Below are 16873 nucleotides of genomic sequence, written 5' to 3'. Positions count from 1 at the left end.
CCGCTACGGTCGCAGGTTCGAATCCTGCCTCGGGCATGGATGTTTGTGATGTCCTTAGGTTAGTTAGGTTTAACTAGTTCTAAGTTCTAGGTGACTAATGACCTCAGCAGTTGAGTCCCATAGTGCTCAGAGCCATTTTTTTGATGTGCAGTGGTCTCTGATAGGAAAACAAAGAAATAGTGATGGGAGCCTAAAATTTGACAAATTAATTCATGTTGTGTTAGGTATTCTAACGGTCCCTCATAGTAATGCAGAATGTGAGAGGATATTTAGTCAAGTAACTAAAACAAGGGCACAGTTTAGATCATCTACCGCTGATGAAAATTTGGAGAGATTGTTGACAGTAAAATCAAGACTACAGGGTGACTGCTTTCAGCAAACCTTCAACAAAGAATTTCTCAGAAAGGCTAAGTCTTCAACATTCAATTCCTTAAATCAATAGAAATGTGAAGTGTTTCATGAAAAGATAATTATACCTGTGTGTTACCATATTTTCTCCGTCCTCATCATGTGTTGGAAATTTAATTAAGGAGGAAATGATAGACCTTGATGTGAACGGATAACAACATTGTTAAATAAGTGAGAACACTAATGTGTATTATCTCGAAACATTTTAAGAGTGAACTACTGTTTTATTTGGTAACTGTTTTAGTTTGTTAGTACATCATCATTATTCAGATTCTGCAATGTTTCCTACTGCAGAAGCAGCTTCTATTTCACCTGTGAGAAGAAAGGTATTGTACATGTTCTCATGATTGTTCCAATGTTTCTCGCTAATACTGAATACTAATAGGCTACATAGCTAGAGTTAAATATGAGAATTTTACGAATTTCTATAATGCCATAGTTTCCCTGAAAATGTACTAGCTAACTTCGAAAATGCAGAGATATAACATATGAAATCTTACGAGGAGAAAATAGATGCTGCCCCTGAAAAGTAAAAAAGAAGTGGTTGTGTTAAGTTTTCATGTGTCACAAAACAGTATGTGGATGCCTTTTTATGACAATCATACTTTTTTTCTAATGCCAAAAAACATCCCTACCTAACAGCAATTAGCTGGGCGAAACTACAAATAAGTGTTACGGAATTAAAATTTTGGGTATTTCCAATGTTTCTGTACGTTTTTTTAGCCATTATATAGCTTTGTGGCGCCTTAAAGAAAAACTTTTCAGTTGTCTTAGGTGTATACAAAAATGAGCCACAGCTTTTTGATCTTTCATATCTCCTGATTTCTCCTGATTTTTTAAACTCAGTCTCCTGATTTTTGGTTTTTGAAGGTTGGCAGGTATGCACTGTTCATCCCACTCAGCACAGGCTCCACAATCCTTCCTGTCTTTCGCTAAGAATAGGAATGTTATCAGCGAATCTCATCATCCATATCCTTTCACCCAGGATTTTAACCCCTCACCTGAACTTTTCTTTAGTTTCAGTCATTCCTTCTTCGATGTGCAGGTTGAACAGTAGTGGACAAAGACTGGATCGTTGCCATAAACCGAGCACTTCTCTTTTGCCTTCCTTTCTGATTTTCCCACTTTTTCTTTTTTTGTACATATATTTAATAGGATTATCATACGGTTTCTACCTATTTTTATTAGGTTTTCATGTGTTTAGCACTGTTACACGTCGTCGAACATTTTTTCGAGGTAGAATAATATTATAAAACATTATTGATTTATCTTATCTCCACTATTTTATGAACACTGTCATCAGACGCTACATCGGATCTTTCCTAACGCCAAACTGATCGTCCTATCTCAGAAATGATAGAACTGATTATCTGTTTCCACCCTCCCACAATATCCTCATCACTAAAACATTCTGCGTGTGGTAGATATCAGGTTTGTCTACTGAAGTACGAGTTTTTACTAATTTTTTTCTTTGTCTTTCTGTTAAATATCTGAGCTCTCGTTTCGTCACACGAAATTACTGAGCAGCTAAAACAAAAAAATCTTCTGAAGAGAGAAAGAGAGAGAGAGAGAGAAAGAGAGATTAACAGAACCCGATAAATCATGAGCGAATAAATGTTTCAAGAGCGCTTACAGATGGTGTTTTGAAAATTTAAATAGCCAGCGTAAGTGGGAAATGCTTTCTAAATAACGAATGACTAATGTCGTTTACATTTGTTGATCAGCGTACCGACACAGCATATTAAAATAAGTCATGAGAATGCTGAAACCGTTTAAGCGTGTGATTTACGTGCGTTCTGCAGGATTAAAAGACGAATGTCATGAGGCAGAGAATTATAGTGAAGAGCGATGGCCGACGAGGGTATTTCTGTTGCCTCCGACTTCTTGGACACTGAGGTGGCTAGTATTAGTGTGTTTAATTAGATCAGTCTGAATAAATGGTACTTTATTAATTACAACGAAACATATCTTTGCTCGCCAGGCTCGGGTGGCGAGCAATACATGGACCTGCGGGTTAGAATACACTAAATGAGCCACGATTACTGAGTGCAAATTGATAGTTCAGAATGGCCGTACTGTGGCTTCACCGCAGTCAGTAAAAAATGTAAGTTTGTAAACACTTGTCGACACGGTTCTGATTGCGTTGCCGAATAGACACAGTTTTCAAGGGACGGAAGTCTCTTCACTCCCAGATAGTTGATACTGGCTGTGTCATGGCAAGTAGGCAGACGTTACTCCGGCTGGAACTTCCTGGACGTGGGCTGGATCCGACCTCGACCAAAAGTGACCTTCTTGCCTTCAGCGACTGCTTCACGTCAGAGGGGCGGCGGTGGCGCCTTGGAACTATAGGAGGGACGGCTTCTTCTTAGCATATCATTGGCACCTCGGATTACTGCTTTGCCGTGCAGTATCTATGCGGTGGTAGCTACTTCTTGCGCCGCTTTCGATACTCGACGGCACCACATTTTCGACATACCTGATCTCCGTATGGGAACACATCTTATATCCGCTGTTACTTTGGACAAACAGATGGAGAGGTATTTAGATAATCAGGTGAACACGCCCTTCAGATCCTCATTATATATTAACGGAATTTTGATGCAACAGTGTAGAGATAATGTCTTAATGAGAAATCTCAGCTGGTGAATGGAGACATTTCATGTGCTTGCCTTTGCAAACGTGTTGCTAGATTTTTCAGAACAAAATTAAATCACTCCTCACTAGGTTGATAATCCCCAGCTCTCAAGCTGAGTGGTTATCGTGGCTGACTAGCTTGCGGATGATCTGGGTTCGATTCCCAGTACTAGCAGGAACTTCTCCTTAGTGGGAGTACTGGAACGGAGTGCTGTCAGCGTTTTGATGCCAACTGAGGAGCTGCTCGATCCTCTGGTTACCAGGTCTGCTAAGCCAACAGCGACCGTAAGCGCTGTTTGCTCACCCACACTAACTCCATACCGCATCCATATGACGCCATTGTCTGCTGCATCACAGATGGTCTGTCTGCCCTAATTACCCGATCTGTAGCTCGACAGCGGTGATGATGATAATTAGTTTGTACCTATTTTTGAACTCCACGAGCCGAAGTACAGTATGTGGCGAATGATCCAAAGTATACGAGAATTATTTCCCAATGTTTCCACTGCATTCAAGGGACAACGATAGTAAGTACACCTCTACAGGGTGTAAGAAAAAGGTACAGCCAAATCTTTAGAAAACAATGTTCGCACGTCAAAGAAGAAATTGTGTTATACAGAAATCATTCCCGAAAGACCTTATTTTTGAAGTTATAATTATTTTTTGACTGCAGCTATTTGTAGCGAACTCTCAGAAGGCACTCGATCTGATAGGAATTATGTCCTTATCACTGTCAAGAGACATGTGAGTATGAGTTGGGTAATGACTTATAGGAGATAGTGATGATGATGATGATTTTGGTCTGTGGGCGCTCAACAGTATGGTTATCACCGCCTGCACAAATTCCCAATCTTTACACTTTACACTCTCGCCAATTTCCAGAATGATGATGAAATGAAATGATAATGTTGCGCGGCTACCTCCCCCCCCCTACCCCCCACCGCCCCCCGTCGGAGGTCCGAGTCCTCCCTAGGGCATGGGTGTGTGTGCTGTCCTTAGCATAAGTTAATAAGTTAGGTTAAGTAGTGCGTAAGCCTAGGGACCGATGACCTCAGCAGTTTGGTCCCGAAGTCCTTAACACATATTTTCAATTTCCGAATGATAAGGGCACAAACATCCAGTCACTTGGCGGAGAAAAACCCAGATCCGGCCTGCAATCGAACCCAGGACCCCGTGCTTCAGAAGCAGAAAGCCCAGTCATTAGAGCGCGAGCTGCGGACAGTAAGTAATCGAACGCATTCAATATTTGAACCTTGCGGTAAACGTGACCACTTCCGACTGCTGTAGGTATTTTCAGATTTCTGTAAATAACAAGTAGGAACAAGGAGATATTCGTATCGTAAGAAGGTAATCATACAGTTATTACTGATCTACTTTTATCTGAGTGTCCTAATAAAACCTGTAATTCTTTGTATCGCTTCATGGATTTGATTTCTAAATGTAACAGTTTAAAATACCGAAACTGATCGTTTCAGTATGTAAGGTTGAATGACGTTATTCTGCGATGAACGGCATCAGGTATGTTCACCCTTGAGAAAGAAGCTGCAAGGAGTTTAAATGAAGAAGAATAGTAAGGAGTGAATGGAAGCAACAGATGGGGCTGAAGAACAAGAATTGGAGTTCTGTTCGTTGATGCTTTACTGAGGAGCCAAAAAAGAAGAAAAAGAGAACTGAATGCAAGGAGGAAACGCCAGGCCCTCGGAGGTATCGGGTGTTCCCAAAATTTGTGATGACGACGAGAAACACGATACCCAATTTACTGGAGTGTTGAAATCGTTACCTATGAGCACACATAGTAAAGAACCTAAGGTTTTGTGGAGCGTGCGAGAAGAAGCAGGTACAGACGAATAATTGTGATATGAATGTGTTGAGCGCTCTGCTTGGAATCATTCATGCATGTACTAGAGAAGACATCCAAAGACTATATTTGCATATTCAAGAAATGAATATGATAAAAAATGTTGAATTATGACAACCAACTTGATTATACGCGTACATTCCATGCAACTGTTAATATATATTTCATTACTCTAATTTCTTATAAGAAATTGGCGGTAACTTAAGTTGCGACTTTTTCAGTTTCGTATACTTAATACAGGCGTCTATTCCCAAGCTCACGGTTCACCGACGCTCTTGATAGTTACGCCATGGGGTGGGGAATCATGCGCAGTCGAATCCTAGAACTATTTGCGGTTAAATTTCTTCTTCTTCTTTCTTTCATCGTTTGGGTCATTTAAGGACCACACACCAATTTCAATGCTTCCCTCTTTGTTGTTCATTCTTTTCCTCCAGTATTCCCTCATCTTTTCACTATGTATCCTTTTTCTCTCCTCAGACCATTTTGACCCTGTCTTTTTCTCCCTCCTGCCTTGGAATGCTTCCATTTTTAACACTTTCTTCTTGAAACTCTTTCTGTTGCATCTTTTTCACGTACGTTGTTTCTTTCCAAATCCTCCCAAACTTCTTGAATTCAGGTTATTGTTGACTTCTTGCCCCAAAGATATTTAGAAATCTGTTTGGTTAATCTGCTGCTGTTCATTCTGTACAAGTGTCCAAAAAATAGCAGTCGCCTCTTTCGCAGTGTTTCATTTGTTTTCTATGTTACGATAAACTTCTTCATTGCTTCTTAATTTCCATACCTCTGTATTTTTTGTTGGTCCAAGCATTTTTTAAATGATTTTTCTTTCTAGGACTTCATGTTCGTGTAATTTGTTGTTCAGTACTAAACATTCATTTGCAGAAAGACATTCTGGTTTTACTGCTGTATTGTAGTGCTGTATCTTCAAATTTTTATACAGACACCTTTTGTTGTAGACATTCCTAGTTATTCCATAAGCTCTCTCCATTTTATGTACTCTTTCTTCTATAACGAATGTTTCCAAGCCATTTTCTAGGATAATTTCTCCCAAATATTTAAATTTATTTACCCTCTTTATCAAGCCAATATCTGTTTTTATTAAACTTCATTGTATTGTTTTATTTCTTTTTCTACAATCAAACAGGCTTAGTACAGTAAACGTAGTGAAACGATACATACACTTGGACTTAAATTACTAATTTTGAATGTGTCAAAATTATAATTTTTGTTTAACTGAAAATTAGTCTCTCATTTTCCCGTAAATCGTGCACGATGAAACTCCATATTTCTGAAGTTCGACATCTTCTAGACAGCAGATAACACGACAGATTGTTCTCCACTCCTGCATCTGCTAGACTTTTCTTTGTTTGGAATTGGAAAACACTTTTTCAAATGGCTCTGAGCACTATGGGACTCAACTGCTGAGGTCATTAGTCCCCTAGAACTTAGAACTAGTTAGACCTAACTAACCTAAGGACATCACACACATCCATGCCCGAGGCAGGATTCGAACCTGCGACCGTAGCGGTCTCGCGGTTCCAGACTGCAGCGCCAGAACCACGCGGCCACTTCGACCGGCCAAAACACTTTTTCACGAGGTAGAGCGTATTCGTACTCATATAGTGGTAGAGTTCAGAACCAGAAGCAATACTATGGAGACTCACAGCGCGTCTACGGTCTATTGGTACGACAGGTTTTTGCACGCATTACTGCTGACGAAGCGTATTTTGAACATTTCCTTTAATTGAGGTTGATTTTTGTTAAAACCCACACCGTAGTCGAGGCCACTAAGGCAATCATGTACAGTTGTGTTCGGTTCAGGCGTTAGGTGGTTGGAGTATTCGACCGGGAGGGAAACGATAAGTGGTGGAATAACATCTCTGATCGGTAGACTTCGCGTCACTATCCGGAATTCACTTCCAAACCATTGTAGTTGTCTCATAAAAAGATAGCATGTGACGCTGTTGATGTGGTCAAGCCTGGTGGCCTCTTTGGTGGTATTTGAGAGGAGTAGACTCTGTGCTGCGACCAACTTTCACCCTCCTCCTGCTTCAATCAGCATACAGCACAAACATTGCACTTAACCCAAACACAACCCTCACTCTGGGGGAAGGAAAGGAAAAGTTTTCCTATTAGGTGGCAGAGCCAGGCACTCGTTCTCCAGACAATCAATCCATACGCCAATCAATCTATCTTATAAAGAAGTAATAACAACAACTATGCTACTTATTAGTTCGTCGTCAGACTGCAGTTCACTTTTAAAATTACATATAGCGTTTTTTTTACATGCGATGTTGGCTGTTTTTCGTTGTGACACTAGACCCTACACCCAAATTCTATGCAAGAAAAAATGGCTACGTACCGTGTTTCGACGTAATAATAAATAGAACTAAGATACGAACCGAAGTAGAGCAGCGGAAATTGCAGTGCCTTTTTATAGCACTGTTGATGGCTTCGGAAGAAGTTAATATCTCGTAGAACAGTAATCACGAGTCAACGTTTCATGAACTTTGAAAATCGCACTTGCTCTCTCTCTCTCTCTCTCTCTCTCTCTCTCTCTCTCTCTCTCTCTCTCTCTCACACACACACACACATACACACACACACACACACACACACAACAAAATATTATGAATTTGTTCTTAGCAAACGCTGCTAAGTGTGATGTTTCATATTGGGTATAGTTTTTGGCTATCCTGAACTCACATTTTACAGTCTCAACGAATACGAGAAGAAGTGATTCTCGCAAAACGCTTCGCCAATACTCAGACTAACGGTGTTTTAATTGTGGAAAGCGAAAAATGCCAAATTCTGCTATGTTTCTTTGAAAATTACCGTTTCCGCGTTACATCGTAAAAAGTGTACTTCTCGCCAAACTGATCGCTTTATAGTTTAATGGAAACTTCCATGTCACTGTTCTCAATTATTGTTCTTATATTCTTGCGTCCCAAAATATTACAGCATTCCACAGGCTTTTGACAATGAGAGTATGGTTGTAAAAGTGGTGTTCAACTTTTCATTTTCCTAGAAAAACGCGTTTAATGGGCAAATGTGTCGCTCAGGGATACCGGCACAGTGGAGTTGTGTTGAACTAACAGTAGTATCCCTCGTATTTCTAGTCTGTGCCTGTTGTTGGGGCAAGTGTGAGGGGGCGGGAGGACGAAAGATATGAGAATGGAAGAGGGGAGGTGAAGAGAGGTAGGATTGTGAATGGAATGTGAATGCGTGGTCAAGTTTAGAAATGTCGATGTGCAACACGATTCTGGTATTTCTATTGTGTTCTAACATTATGAAGTACCTCGAGGAGAACGGTTTATTGACACACTGTCAATATGTATTTAGAAAACATCGTTCTTGTTAAACATAACTAGCTCTTTCCACACACTGTTGAGTACTGTTGACGAGGGATTACAGATCGAAATTTCCAAAAGCCTTTTGACACTGTACCACACAAGCAGCTTGTAGTGAAATTGCGTGCTTATGGAATATCATCTTAGTTATGTGAGTGAGATGATATTCCTGTCATAGAGGTAAGAGTTCGCAGTAAGCCATCGAGTAAAGCAGAAGGGTTTCTGGCGCTCCTCAAGGTAACGTTATCGCCCTCTGCTTTTTCTTACCTATAAAAAAATTTAGGAAATAATCTGAGTAGCCACCTTACGTTGTTTGCAGATGATGCTGTCGTTTATTGTCTTGTAAACTCGTCAGAAGATCAAAAAAGTGGCAAAACGATATAGAAAAATACCTGAATGGTGCGTGAATTAGCAATTGACCTTAAATAATGAAAAGCATGAAGTCATCCACATGAGTGCTGAAAGGAATCCGTTAAACTTACGTTACACGATAAATCAGTCAAATCTAAAGGCCGTAAATTCAACGAAGTACCTAGGAATTACAATTACGAATGATTTAAATTGGAAAGAACATATAGGAAATGATGAGGGGAAGAAAAACCAACGTTTTATTGACAGAAAACACAGAAAATGTGACAACTCTACTAAAGAGACTGTCTATATCTCACTTGTTTGTCCTCTTATGGAGTACTGCTGAGCAGTCTGGCATGCCTACCGGATGTAATTGACAGACTACATCGAGAAACTTTAAAGAAGAGCAGCACGTATTATCCAGAAATAGGAGAGATAGTGTCACAGACATGATACAGGATTTGGGGTGGACAACAATAAAACAAAGGCGGTTCTCGTTGCGGCGGAATCTTCTCACGAAATTTCAATCATCAACTTTCTCCTCCGAATGCACAAATATTTGTTTGATGCCGGCCTACATAGGGAGAAGCGATCACCATAATAAAATCAGGGAAATCAGAGCTCGAACGGAAAGATAAAGGTGTTCGTTTTTTCCGCGTGGTGTTCGAAAATGGAGTAAAAGAGAACTATCTTCTGGTAAACCTTCCGGGATGTAAGGTCGTGGTCCATGAAACTCTTCAGCTCGTAACGTTTCGTCCAGAGCTGCGCTGGACATCTTCAGAGGGGTGTTTCTCCTCCGGTGAGTCTTGCCGACTGACGGGTCGGACGTCTGAGAGCGACTTATGTATCGTAGAAAGTGGGCGTGACCAGAGTTACACGTGATATGCAGAGATAACCTTTGTCAGAGATAGAACTTAACTATCGATCGTAATCTCGTCACGGATAAAACTGTCTAGCAATTCTGTAGTGCTACTGCCCAAATATCACTAAGTTTCATGGTCTCTTCTTTCCGATTAAAATTATCCCTATGTTTATATATTTCAATTGCCTCTCTACAAAGCCGTGGGTAATAGTTCGTCGTCGTAGATAAAATTTTTGTTTCGGAAAACTTCACTTGATGATTTCCTGGCTGAAAAGCGTGTTCTGCTACAGCCGATTTATCTGTTTTTCCTAATCGGCAAAGACTTCTGTGTTCTTTTAACCGTGTATTTACGCTTCTTTTTGTTGTTCCAACATAAACTTTACCACATGTACACGGAATTTTATATACGCCCCTGGCTGATAGAGGAGCGCGTTTATCTTTTACAGACCGAAGAACATGACAAATTTTCTTCGTTGGTCTAAAAACAGGACTAATATTATGTTTACTTAAAATCTTTCCAATCTGATCCGTTACTTTCTTTATAAAGGGAGAGAGACTGTATTCTTCCATCGTTTTTCGGACTTGTCCTTAAGCTTTTTGTTGTTTGGGTGCAGAATTCTGCTTACTTCTTTCTTTGAGTAGCCATTTTTCTCAAAAGCGTGCTTCAGATGTTTTAATTCGTCGTCTAGATACTCCTGAAAGAAGAGACCATGAAACTTAGTGATATTTGGACAGTAGCAATACAGAATTGCTAGACAGTTTTATCCGTGACGAGATTACGATCGATAGTTAAGTTCTATCTCTGACAAAGGTTATCTCTGCATATCACGTGTAGCTCTGGTCACGCCCACTTTCTACGATACATAAGTCGCTCTCAGACGTCCGACCCGTCAGTCGGCAAGACTCACCGGAGGAGAAACACCCCTCTGAAGATGTCCAGCGCAGCTCTGGACGAAACGTTAGGAGCTGAAGAGTTTCATGGACCACGACCTTACATCCCGGAAGGTTTACCAGAAGATATGTCACCCGGTCGTGAAAGCTTTCATACTATAAAAGAAAACTATTGTGAAGATGGTTTGATGAACCCTCTGCCAAGCACTTAAGTGTGATTTGGAAAGTATCCGTGCAGATGTAGATGCAGATGAATATGCTGCTCTTTTTAAGGGGATAAGTAAATCTTACTTAAAGATCTCGTTTGATAAGATGATTACATGTGCCAGTCACACAGTACAAAACATCACTCTTTGCGTACTACTGTTTGAATGAAGTTCTGTTTTGGTACCTTCAGCCGTTTGTGAAATATGAACGCTACACACATTTCGTGACTCACGCTTCGATTGTGCAGCTATATCACTCAAAATATATTTCCACCCTGCAGTGAAAGAGGAATAATAGTGTTCCGATACAGTTTAGCTCGCTCTAAAGGAGTTAACTGTACTCTCGGGACTTTACGGCAGTGAAGTACCAGGCTGAAACAGGGGCGTTAAAGTTTGTGGCTCGCAAACGGCAGCGAAAGAAGCGTAACAGAACGGATGTCATACAGCTTCCCTCAGCGGTACCCCCTGTTAAAGACGGCAGACTTGCCAGGCGTAAAGATATCTTGCGCACTGAATGGGAGCTCCACGAGGGCTTAATTATACTTGGCGGAAAATCTTAAATGGTAATTCAATTGAATGGTTTAGCGGAGGAACACGCATCCCACGGCGGCAAATCGGATTTGGATGTTTGCTAACAAGGATATTCCATTATTACGTTCACTATATATACCTTCTAAGCTTCTTAATTTAATTGCCTTAATTCCCCCGGCTCGTTTCGCTAGAACAGTCTTTAGTGCTGTTATACTTGGCAATACTGCTCCGTCGCACAAATTCGGAGCTTTGCGGCTAATATATGCATTTTACTGGAAAATTAGCTTCCCGTGACGTTCGCTTTTAATAAACTCCCAACTGCTGTGAAATAATCTCGTTTCTTCTGTTAACAGTTCTATACATGCAACCCTCACATCAAAGCCAGTATCGTCCGGAGCTGCGGAACTTCAGTTTCTGATTCGCTATATCTCATTTAGTCGTCCAGACTGCGGTACAAACGCTCCAAACATAAAACCGCCAGAATGAGAAAAAATAGGCTCTAATTTCGTCTGAAATAAAAAGTTTCGAAATTAGTCAGCGAATCAGGGTGCAGTGGAAGCTCCAGTTTTTGTCGTCCATAAAGGAAAATCTTTCCAGAGGTTCTCTCTTTCACATTAAAGACTGGGACGCCGAAACTTCTCCACTATTTTCCTTTTATTTTACTGTCGAAAATTTCATCACAAGCGCTACGACATCAATCTTTAAATTTAGTATTTCAGTAGAGTTGTAATCAGATTAATCAGATAAACCATTCAGGAGCAGTATATTGCCCGTTTCGTGTTCATCAATGTAATCCAGCCAAACTCTTCTTTTTAATATCTGATTGTAGGTAGTGGCAATCCATAATGCATTGAGTGAAGAAATAGATGTTTTAAGAATCATCCTAAGTGATCCTATCTTGATTGTTGACGCATCTGAGGGAGAGTTAGTATGATCACAGTAGTGCGCGATAACACCATTTTACACTGAAGAACATTAATAACTGACATTTTGACTACCTATAGCTATAGTTACGTTACATTTTATGTTGACGTGACAAAGAGTTATTGAGTACCCGTATTTTATTACTTTCAAGAAATTAATAGAAGGAGTCACATACTCATGCTATCGCAAAATTACTTTATACTATAGATAGAACTAAGTTAGTTGATTGGCAGGCTTGCTTGTGATCGTGGGGTACTTAACAATGCGGTTATCAGCTTCCTTTCTAGTACTTTCAGAGGCGAGTGTGATTAAAAGTAGTCACTAACCATATTAACGCCCCGCCCACAAACATTTCAGTTCTCACTGACGCACAGATGGCCAGTCTTACTCAGCTAATCATAATATGATTCTGAAAACATGGCATCCTATAGCAACCGCTAAAAATTACATAATTTAACTAAGTCAAGAAGAAAATATGTACTAAGGAAATAATGACTCGTTTACGACTTACAAAGGAAACAGATGAACCATACACTCTAAAAACACATTAAGTAGTTTTCTCTGGTAACCTAAGAAACAGATCAAATGTTTCACAGAACCTCAAAGACTATACCACACACGTATCTTTGCGTGCTTAAATAAAGATCAAATCACCAACTAATATAAAATGCAGTCAGATAGCAGCCAGCATACCTGTACTCCGTATGCACGGCATTCAAATGTAGCCCCTTTCCAGACAAGGAACTCATGCAATAAATGTAAACAAAAGGGAGGTAATAAACGTGCTAATTTCCAGAAAAGATAGCCAAGTTTATAACTTTAAGACAATGAGCGGATATAAAATGTAGACTGGCAATGGCAAGGAAAGCGTTTCTGAAGACGAGAAATTTTTTAACGTCGAGTATAGACTTACGTGGCAGGAAGTCTTTTCTGAAAGTATTTATATGGAGTGTAGCCATGTATGGAAGTGAAACATGGACGACAAATAGTTTAGATTAAAAGAGAATATAAGCGTTCGAAATGCGGTACTACAGAAGAATGCTGAAGATTAGATGGGTAGATCACGTAACGAATGAGGAGATACTGATTAGGATTGTAGAGGAGAGCAATTTGTGGCACAACTTGGCTAGAAGAAGGGATCGGCTGGTAGGACATCTTCTGAGGCATCAAGGGATCACCAATTTAGTATTAAAGGGCAGTGTGGAGGGTAAGAATCGTAGAGGGAGGCCAAGAGATGAATACACTAAACAGATTCAGAAGAATGTCGGTTGCAGTAGGTACTTGGAGATGAAGATGCTTGCACAGGATAGAGTAACATGGAAAGCTGCATAGAACCAGTCCCTAGACTGAAGACCACAACAAGACTAGATTTTGAAATAAGAAATACTTTGACAACAGGAATAAAGACTGATGTGGTGACGACCACGTGTTGCCACGATTGTTACGAATGCGCTGAAGACGTTTCTCTGGGAAGCCTGTGCATATTTTTCATATAGTCCTGATACCTACCTATGTGATTTCCATATTTTTGGAGCCCTGAAGAAAGAGATTCGTGGAATTCGATTTTCTTCGTACGAAGAGGTGCACACCTGGGTACAATCACGATTCCATAGGCAACCGCAAACATTTTTCGAAGAAGCCATTAACCGTCTTGTCCCACAGTAGAATGTATTAACGGTTATGGCAACTGGTTTTGAAATAATAAGCAGTTTAGCCTCTATTAATTTTTTCCGTCAGTCTTGTTTTCATTTGACTGTCTCTTATACATAGACCTGTCTGCGAAAGTTTCTTTTTCTTTTTTTAGTCATATTTTATGCGGCCCACCATGAAGTCCTCTCTGCTGCGATCATCTTCGTCTCAGAGTAGCATTTGCAGCTCATTGAGTACTCACTAAAAATGAATAAAAGTGCTGGAGCACGTCGGCTGAAGTCTCCCAGTCGTGTTCAAAATGCTGGACGTCTGACCATAGCGGCAGATATGGCTGATCCCGCAATGCAAGGCAGTTGAAGAAACAGGAAAAGACTGTGTCAATCAACGAGCAGTTACGGCGCCAGGTCGTAATGGTTTTGATTACAACATGGCCCTTAGACAACATTTGGATTACTTCACAGAATAATTGGGAAACTGGAACAAAGACGAAGTGTGCGGAGAGTAGCCAGGAGTTTGATATAGCGCACAGCATTACTTCACGTGCATTTGAGAGGGTGGGGGGTTTTGAAACCTCAGGCACTGCCCGAAGCAGTGCAGCTAGTCGACCACGTTCAACCATTGCATAGTGCCACAGGCAAGGTGGGACAGAGGTCAAAAAGCGGGTGCAATTGCGGCTTCAGGGCACGCAATCTTACCCTCCACAATGGCACGGGTACTTCATAATAGTGTTCTTTATGCCCGACAACCCATAGACGTTACGCTGACATCTGCATATAACCAACACCGTTTGCATTGATGCTATGAGTATAGGGACAGGGTTGGGGTTGGGTTGTTTGGGGAGGAGACCAGACAGCGAGGTCATCAGTCTCATCGGATTAGGGAAGGATGGTAAAGGAAGTCGGCCATGCCCTTTCAAGGGAACCATCCCGGCATTTCCCTGGAGTGATTTAGGGGTCATGGAAAACCGAAATCAGGATGACTGGTCGCGGGATTGAACCGTCGTCCTCCCGAATCCGAACCAGTGTGCTAACCACTGCGCCTTCTCGCTCCGTTGTATAGGGACTGGACCAATAAGCAGTGGAGCCGCATGGTCTTCTTTGCTGAGAGCAGACTCAACATGATTACTGATTCTGGACGTACTATCATACCACGAGAGGTTGAAACACGTAATGCACCCAGGATCGTTGTAGAACATGACTGTCTTGGCGGTATGTGTGCTACAGTTAAGAGACCTGCAATGGTGCATAGGCCAATTTATTTTATTTGCTGCCATTTACAGATGATCTGCCCTCTAGTTACTGCTACAGGCGGCTGCATGTACACAATATGATATTGTACATGTATGTAATGTGAAAGTTATTAGATATTTCATACTTTAATAAGGTTTAACAATGCTGAAACTTCAAACAAAATGCCTCTGAACACTACGGGACTTAACATCGGAGTCATCAATCCCCCAGAACTTAGAACTACTTAAACCTAACTAACCTAAGGATATTACACACATCCATGCCCGAGGCAGGATTCGAACTTGCGATCGTAGCGATCGCGCGGTTCCAGGCTGAAACGCCTAGAACCGCTCGGCCATAACGGCCGGCAAACTTTAAACACATAGACTGAAAAGTAATTAAGAAACGGAAAATCTAAAAATTTACCATATACCTATAGAAGAGAAGAATTTAGGATAGTAGAAAATATGTTGTGATATATTATAACTTCGTGACATATTATAAATCCGAAATAATTTTCTAAATTAACAAGATTTTTTCTATCCAGAACTAGAAATAAAAGATAAGAGAAAGGTGCATATATTCGTGTTAGAGATCCTACCACCCAGCAATCTGGGCTGCGAGGGCTCAGCATAAAAATGTTGTTTGGGTGTACTGATCTCCAAATATTTGAACATGGTGCTCTTACAGATCAAGGTTATTGTAATACTCCACACCTTCCCCATGGGTATCCTTTCGGCCCTGACTTCGTATTTATTGATAAATATGCGCGACCGCATCAAATAGCGCAGGTAGTGGAGCACTTATAACAAGATGATAATCGGCGAATGGACTAGTCTTCCCGTTCCTCCGACTGAAATCAATCGAGCACGTGCGGGAAGCGCTGGGCGGAAGTATTTCAGCACGACCACGTCCACCAAGGAACCATCCAGCTGTTGTCAACTGTCCTACTGGCGGAACAGAATACGCTACCATAACAACTCCTTACCAACCTTGTGGCCAGCATGGGACCACCTTGCAGTGTATGTATGCCTTGTGTCCGTGGTGATCAAGCACCTTCTTAACAACCACGTTCTGTCAAGGGAACCTTCAAAACTCACGGTTGCTTCCAGGTAATTATTGTCTTTGAAAAAAAAAAAAAAAAAAGCGAGGTTTGTTTTCGTCTTATTGCGTATTTATTTCGCTTACTCTCTGTACTTTACTGTACCAGGTCTTTATAAGTGCAGTTTCAGAGAGGATCCTTTCTAGGCAGTGAAACTTCATACGAAAGCTATATTCGTCGCTAAGTTTTGCGGTTCATTGTATTTTCAGGATCTACCATAGTATAAATCAGCTCCTGCGCTGAGGAAATAAGATGAAGTTTACAGCTTGGAAATTAATTTAAGGAAGTAGCTAAAGGAAACAAAACTGTCATTAGGACGAGGAATCCCGCCTTATGCAAGACACCTTCTCAGTTTCGTTTTACCCAGACTTGTTTCAGCACTTTTTGTACTATCTTTAGCGGGTTATTATTTTTTATTACTATAAAATTGTTGTTACATATTAACTTTTGGAGACACTTTTGGTGCAAAATATTTACAATAGTGAATGAATAATTGTTGTTAAGTATTATAAATAATTTGTTTACAGTTCACAGTTCAGACATGTGGTAACTACCTGATGCACTGTATGTTGTTTGTTGCATTATGTCTAAAGTTACAATTTAATTGGCAAGAATGTCGATGTACGCATTAGTTTACATACTTTACAACAATTATTCATCCACAAAGTTGCTCTTTAATATGTAACAACAGTTTTACAGTAAGAAAATAAAATAACTCACTGAAGACAGCACAAAAAGTACTGAAACATGTCTGGGTAAAACGAAACTGAAAAGGTGTGTTCCATAAGGCGGAATTCCTCGTCCTCATAGCAGGCACGGACATATGAACAACTGCAATAGCACAAGATGATTAAAGCTGTCACTGCTGGCCAAAATA

Source organism: Schistocerca piceifrons, chromosome 1 (assembly GCF_021461385.2).
Source record: "Schistocerca piceifrons isolate TAMUIC-IGC-003096 chromosome 1, iqSchPice1.1, whole genome shotgun sequence".
NCBI lineage: Eukaryota > Metazoa > Arthropoda > Insecta > Orthoptera > Acrididae > Schistocerca > Schistocerca piceifrons.
This window is presented reverse-complemented; position numbering follows the sequence as displayed.